The following is a 6848-nucleotide window of genomic DNA, read 5'->3' as shown; positions in this document are numbered from 1 at the left end:
GCAGACTGGTGTAGCCACTCTGGGAAATAGTATGGAGATTCGTCACAAAAACTAAAAATAGAACTATACTAGGACCCAGCAATTGCACTACTAGGTATTTATCCAAAGGATACACTCACGCTGACTCGAAGTGGCACATGCACTCCAATGTTTAAAGCAGAATTATCAACAATAGCTAACTTATGCAAAGAGCCCAAATGACCATTGACGGATGAATGGATAAAGAAGTTGTGGTATATTCATACAATGGAATATTACTCGGCGGTCAAAAAGAATTAAATCTTGCTATTTGCAACAATGTGGATGGAACCGGACTTTATTATGCTAAGCAAAATATGTCAGAGAAAGACACACATCCTATGATTTCTCTCATCTGTGGAATTTAATAAAACTGATGAACATAGTGAAAGGAACGCAAAAATAAAATACAAACAGAGAATCAGACGGTAAGAGACTCTTAAATACAGAGAAGAAACTCAGGGTTCCAGGAGGGTTACTGAATAGGGCTATGGGCTAAATGGGTGATGGGCATTAGGGGCAGCACTTGGGATGAGTATTGGGTATATTTTGTACTTGATGGATCACTAAATTCTACTGCTGAAACTGTATTCCACTATAAGGTAACTAACTTGGGCTTAAATTTTAAAAAGAAGAAATATTAAAAACAAGTACAGAAATGTACTACCAGTCAAAAGAAAAGAATATTTAAATTGGGCTCTTTGAGTGGAAATGAAAGACTAAAAGTGTTACAGACAAGAATGGATCAGAGAAAACATCAAGAAACAATGGCAAAACAACTAGTAGAATGGGACTAAATATATACCTATCAATAATCACTCTGAATGTAAATGGACTAAATGCTCCAATCAAAAGACATTGGATAGGACATCAGAATGGAGAAAACAAACAAAATCAAGACCTATCTAGACACTGCCTACAAAGCCTTATTTGGACTTAAGTCACCTGCAGATTTAAAGTGAGGGAATGAAGAAGCATTTATCATGCCAATAATGTCAAAAGAAAGCCAGTAACAATACTTCTATCAGGCAAAATAAACTTTAAAACTGAGACTTTATTTTGGTATGCTTTGGGTAAATACCTAAGAGTGACATTGCATGCACCCAATATTTATAGCAGAATTATCAACAGTAGCCAAACTATGGAGAAAGCCCAAGTATCCATCAACTGATGAAGGTATAAAGAAGTTGTGGGGTGTGTGTGTGTGTGTGTGTGTGTGTGTGTGTGTGTGCACGTATACGTATGTATACGCATATGTACATATGTGTATGTTCATATATACATACATATGTATATACAATGAAATATAACTCAGCTTCAAGAAGAATGAAATCTTGCCATTTCAATGATGTGGATGGAGCTAGAATGTATTATGCTAAGTGAAATATGTCAATCAGAGAAAGACAAATATATGATTTCACTCATGTGGAATTTAAGAAACAAAATAGATGAAAACATGGGAAGGGGGCAGGAAAAGAGAAGAGTGTTAACAAACCACATGAGTCTCTTAATGTTAGAGAAAAAAACTGAAGGTTGATGGAGGAAGATGGGTCAGCGCTGGGCTAGATGGGGAATGAGTATCACGGAGAGCACTTGTGACGAGCACTGGGTGTTGTATGTAAGGGATGAATCACTGAATTCTACTTCCGAATCCAAGAATGCACTGTATGTCAACTAAGACTTAAATTTAAAAAAAAAATAATAAAGCTATAACAAGAGATGAAGACGGACACTATTTCACACTAAAGGGGACAGCCAAACAATATCCAATGATTGTAAATTTTGATGCACCCAACATGCGATCACCAAGTATATAAAACATTTAATAACAACCATAAAGAAACTCATTTGTAATAATATAACGATAGTAGAGGACTTTAACACATCACTCACATCAATGGACAGAACCTGTAAACAGAAAATCAACAAAGAAACAATGGCTTTGAATGACACACTGGACCAGATGTGTTTAACAGATATATTCAGAACACTCCATACTAAAATGGCAGAGTACACATTCTTTTCAAGCGCACATGGGGCATTCTCCAGAATTGGTCACATTCTAGGTCAAAACCAGGCCTCAAGAGGTATCCAAAGACAGAGATCAGACCAAGTATCTTTTCTGACCACAAAGCTAGGAAACTTGAAGTCAACCACAAAAAAAGGGGGGGGGGGGCACAAATAAACGGAGGTTAAATAACATGCTACTAAATGAATGGGTCAAACAAGAAATCAATGAGAAAATACACTGAAACAAATGAAAATGAAAATACACTGGTAAAAACCTTTGGAATGCGGCAAAAGCAGTCTACGATGGAAGTATATAGCATTACAAACCTACCTTAAAGAGCAAGAAACATCTCAAACAATCCTAACTTACAACTAAAGGAATGAGAAAAAGAACAGCAGAAGGAAAGAAATAATAGAGATTAAGGCAGAAACAAGGAATATAGAAACCAAAAAGACACTAGACCAAATCAGTGAAACCAGGGGCTGGTTCTTTGAAAGCAGTAATAAACTTGAAAACCTCCTAGGCAGACTTTTCACAAAGAAGAGAGAAAGGACTCAAATAAATAAAATCACAAATAAGAAAGGAGAAATTACAGTCAACACCACAAAAATACAATAAGAAGATAATATTATGAAAAACTATATGCAACAAATTGGACACTCTGAGAAAAATGGACAAATTCCTAGAAACACACAAACTACCAAAACTGAAACAGGAAGATACATAAATTCTGAAAACAGAAAGAAATCAAATCAGTAATTTAAAAAATCTCCCGCCAACACAAGAGTTCAGGGCCAAATGGCTTCACTGATGAATTCTACCATACATTTAAGGAAGAGGTAATATGTATTCTCCTTGAATTATTACAAAAAATGAAAAAGAAGGAAAACTTACAAATTCATCTTACGAGGCCATCATTACCCTGATACCAAAACCAGATAAAGCCTCCACTAAACCTGAAAACTGCAGCGGTGCCTGTGTGGCTCGGTCGGTTTACTGTCCAACTCTTAATTTCGGATTAGGACATTATCTGCAGTGCATGGGTTCGAGTCCCACGTTGGACCCTGCCATGACAGTGTGGGGCATGGCCAGGATTCCCTCTCTCCCTGTCTCTCTGCCCCTCCCTCACTTTTATGTACTCTAAGGAAAGAAATAAACATTTAAAAAAATGTTTAAAAATTTTTAAATAAAACTGCAGACCAATAGCCTGATGACTATGTATGCCGAAATTATCATTAAAATACCTTCAAATTAAAGTCAACAATACATTAATAGAATCATTTACCATAATCAAGTGGGATATATTCCTGGGCTGCAAGGGTGGTTCCACATTCACAGATCAATCATCATGATGCACCACAGTAATAGAAGAAAGGATAAGAACAATATGATGCTTTCAACAAATGCAGGAAAACCATTTGACAAAATGTCACATCCACTCATGATAAAAACCCTCAGCAAAGTACATTGAGACTCAACCTACCTGCACATAATAAAGGTCATCTAGGAAAAACCCACAGCTAATCTCATCCTCAATGGGGAAAAATTGAAAGTTTTTCCTCCAAGGTCAGGGACAAGACAGGGATGACCCCTCTCACCACTGTTATTCCACATAGTACGGGAAACCCTAGCCACAGCACTCAGACAACAAAAAGAAATAAGAGGCATCCAAATCGGCAAGGAAGAAGTAGAGCTTTCACTATTTGGAACTGACATGATGCTCTCTATAAAAAACATGAAAGACTCCCATAAAACTTGCTAGAATTGATATATGAATTCGACAAATCACAATATACAGAAATCAATGTACATAAATGTATTGCATTTCTATAGATGAATAATGAATTAACAGAAAGAGGAAGTAAGGGATCAATCCCATTGACAGCTTCACAAATACCACAAGATACCAGGAATAAACCTAACCAAAGAGGTGAAAGACCTGTACTCTAAAGGTTATGAAACACTGACGAAAGAAATGAAAGAGGACACAAAGAAATGGAAATACATTTCATGTTCATGGATGGGAAGCACAAAATACTGTTAAAATGTCTACACTCCTCAAAACAGTCTACACATGTAATGAAATCCCTATCACACTAACAAAAACACTTGTCACAGAACTAGAACAAATAATCTCAAAATTTGTATGGAATGACAAAAGTCCCCAAACAGCCAAAACAAACTTGAAGAAGAGAAGCAAAGCTGGAGACATCACAATTCCAGAATTTAGGTTATATTACAAAGCTGTACTGATCAGAACAGTATGGTACTGGCAAAACAACAACAACAACAACAACAACAACACACAAAGGCATAGATGAATAGAATGGAAACCCAGAAATGAACTCACACCTATATGGTCAATTGATTCTCAACAAAGCAGGAAAGAATATCCAATGGAAAAAAAAAAAAGATAGTCTTGGGACACATGGGTGACTCAGTCACCAAAGCGTGTGATTGTGGATTCAGCTCAGGTCATGATCTCAGGGCAGTGCAGAGCATGCGTGGGATTCTCTCCATTTCTCTCTGCCCCTCTTTTGCATGCTCTCTTGCTCTCTCTCTCAAAAATACATACATAAACTTAAAAAAAAGTCTCCTCAATATATGGTTTTGGAAAAACTGGACAGCAACCTGCCAAACAAAACAAGACCAACAACGGACCACTTTCTTACAACATACACAAAAATAAATCCAACATGGATAAAGACCTATGTGTGAAACCTGAAACCATAAAAATCCCAGAGGGTAATTAACACAGGCAGTATCTTTTTGACATTGGCTGTACAAACATCTTTGTAGATGTATCTCCTGAGGTAAGGGAAACACAAGCAAAAATAATGGGACTTTGTAAAAATAAAAAGCTTCCATCACCAAGGAAATAATCAACAAAACTAAAACACCTACAGAATGATATTTGCAAATGACATCTGATAAAGGGTTAGTGTCCAAAATATATACAGTTATACAGCACCCAAAACAGGAGAAACCCGATTAAAAATGGGCAGAAGACACAAATAGACATCTTCCCAAGGAAGACATACACATGGCCAAGAGACACATGAAAAGATGCTCAACGATACTGATCTTCAGGGAAATACAATTCAAAAGTACAATGCAATAACACATCACATCTGTCAGAATGACTAAAATCAATGAAGGATGAAACAGCAGGTGTTGCCAAGGATGTGGGGAAAGAAGAACCCTCTTGCACTGTTTGTAGGAATGCAAACTGGTATAACCACTCTCAAAAACATCATGGAGATTCGTCAAAAGAAAAAAAAAACAATTGGAAATAGAACTACCTTACCATCCAGCAATTTCACTACGAGGTATTTCCACAAAGAATACAAAAATAATTCTTCAAAGGGATACCTGCACCATGATGTTTACAGGAGCATTTTCTACAAGAGCCAAATTACGGAAACTGCCCAAGCATCCATCAACGGATGAATAAACTGAGATGTAGTATATGGAGTGTAATATTATTTACCCATAAAAACATGAAATCTTGTCATTTGCCAGGAGGCGCATGGAGAGAGAGAATGTTATGCTGGGTGAAATAAGCCTGTCAGAGAAAGACAAATACCCGATGATTTCACTAATACATGGAAATGAAACAAAACAAAGGGGGGCGGGGGAGGAGACAGTGACAAACAAACAGACTCTTAACTAGGCAACAAACTGAGGGTTCCACAGCGAGGTGGGGGAAATGGGTGAAACAGCTGCTGGGGATTAAGAAGTGCACCTGGGATGAGCACCGGGTGACGTGTGGAAGGGTTGCTCTATATGAGACACCTGAAGGTAATATTACACTGTGTCTTCACTCACTGAAATTTAAATTAAAAGATAACATAAGGTTAACGAGACTTACCTACCAGGTTTTCTGTAGTTTTCAATCACTTCACTAGGTTGGAAAAATAACCATGAAATTTTAAAAAAGCATGTATGATGTGGGGGACAGTTTGTGCCCTTACCTCGGTCTCTGGTTCCAGCAGGACTCGGAACGTGGGTCCCAGCTCGTTCTTCTAGAAGGTCCTGAGATGAGCATTTCATGTATTCACGTCCTAACTGAATGCAGCTCCCGTTCTTCTGAATTTCTGTCAGGGTTTCTTCCCGGAAACAAGCCTGAATCTGGAACAAACCATCAACTGCATCTATGAGGTGATGTCGTGGGACCCCGCAATCCACGAGTCCTTTAGTAACATGCGTCGTGTTCAAATACTGTCCGGGAAGGGGAGGAATGAAACACAGGAAAAGCCCAGAAAATGCAAGGGCCTGTGCTGCTCAGCAACCAGCTTGCCCAGGGAAGCCACCCAGCGCCCCCTCCTCAGCACTCAGTACAACAAGGCAGCTTCTCTCTGGCGACTCAGCAGACGCCAAGTTGCTGCAAATGTCCCAAGGTCTCCCCTGGGTCGGGCGGCAGAACCCGCTGGAGAAGCAGTTCTGCTCTCTGTCCTGAGGCAGCGGCAGAAGCCCTGCGTCCTCTGGGAGCAACAGAAGCCCTTCCTGCTCTCAGGTGCCCTGGGTCAGAAAAGCCCATGGTGCGCCCTCTGCTGGCCATCACTGCCCGGCAGAGGAACCCGCCCCTCCGGGTCTGTGGTGCTCGAGCTCTCTCTGCTGGCCACCATGGGAATTACTTCAATGTTGAAGGCCCTGGTTGCTCAGCTGAGAGACCGAAGGTGCTCTGGGCAACTAAGCCTGTTCTCCACATTGGGAAGGGTTTTAGTGACAGGGCCTGGGACACAAAGAAATCTTTTCCTTCTCCCTTCTTGTGAGTGAAGAATGAAACCGGATTTATTAACGTAATGACATAATTTGT

At 39.3% G+C, this 6848-nt stretch overlaps 1 long non-coding RNA gene across 1 annotated transcript in view; it reads right to left on the bottom strand.

Moving 5' to 3' along the window:
* Window positions 1–6390, bottom strand: part of LOC132688488 (uncharacterized) — a 112002-nt gene extending 105612 nt beyond the window's left edge. The window contains exon 1 of the long non-coding RNA XR_013552167.2: window positions 6004–6390. This is a non-coding gene — a long non-coding RNA (uncharacterized LOC132688488). The remainder of the gene's footprint in view (window positions 1–6003) is intronic.
* Window positions 6391–6848: the final 458 nt, after the last annotated feature.

Source organism: Panthera onca, chromosome E1 (genome assembly GCF_046562875.1).
Source record: "Panthera onca isolate mPanOnc1 chromosome E1, mPanOnc1 haplotype 2, whole genome shotgun sequence".
NCBI lineage: Eukaryota > Metazoa > Chordata > Mammalia > Carnivora > Felidae > Panthera > Panthera onca.
Note: the sequence above shows the minus strand (reverse complement) of the source record. Positions and strands in the feature narration are given on the sequence as shown.